The following is a 776-nucleotide window of genomic DNA, read 5'->3' on the forward strand; positions in this document are numbered from 1 at the left end:
AGTCAATCCTAAAGGAAATCAGTCCTGAATATTCGTTGGAAAGACTGATGCTGAAGCTGAAACTCCAATACTTTGCTCACCTGATGCAAAGAACTGACTCATTTGAAAAAACCCTGATGTTGGGCAAGATTGAAGGCTGGGTGGAGAAGGAGATGACAGAGAATGAGATGATTGGCTGACATCACTGACTCCATGGAGATGAGTTTGAGTAAGCTCTGGGAGTTGGTGATGGACAGAGAGGCCTGGGGTCCTGCAGTCCGTGGTCGCAACGAATCAGACATGACTAAGTGACTGAAATGAACTGAACTGAACTGATAGTTACATCCTGTTGAAGCTAGCAAGATCCATACAGAGAACATGCATTGCACAACTTCCCACTTGTGCAGATGAGCAAACTAAGGTGCAGAAAGAGGTTAAAATCTGTCTAATCACATATTTACATAAACTCATCTCCCAAGTCCGATAACTTGAATCTGTTAACAATTTACATTTATATAGTGCTCATTCTCAGTACACATTTACATTTAATATGTTGGGTTTCCCTAGTGGCTCAGATGGAAAAGTATCTGCTTATAATGCAGGAGACCTGGGTTCAATCCCTAGGTCAGGAAGATTACCTGGAGACAGAAATGGCAACTCACTCCAATATTCTTGCCTGAAGAATCCTGTGGGCAGAGGAACCTGGAGGGCTACAGTCCATGGGGTTGATGTTAAAAACTACTTAATCCTCTTAACAGTCATACAAACAGTTAGGTGTTTTGTGGACCTTTACACAT

This window comes from Bison bison, unplaced genomic scaffold, assembly GCF_000754665.1.
Source record: "Bison bison bison isolate TAMUID 2011002044 unplaced genomic scaffold, Bison_UMD1.0 scf7180017858355, whole genome shotgun sequence".
Taxonomy (NCBI): domain Eukaryota; kingdom Metazoa; phylum Chordata; class Mammalia; order Artiodactyla; family Bovidae; genus Bison; species Bison bison.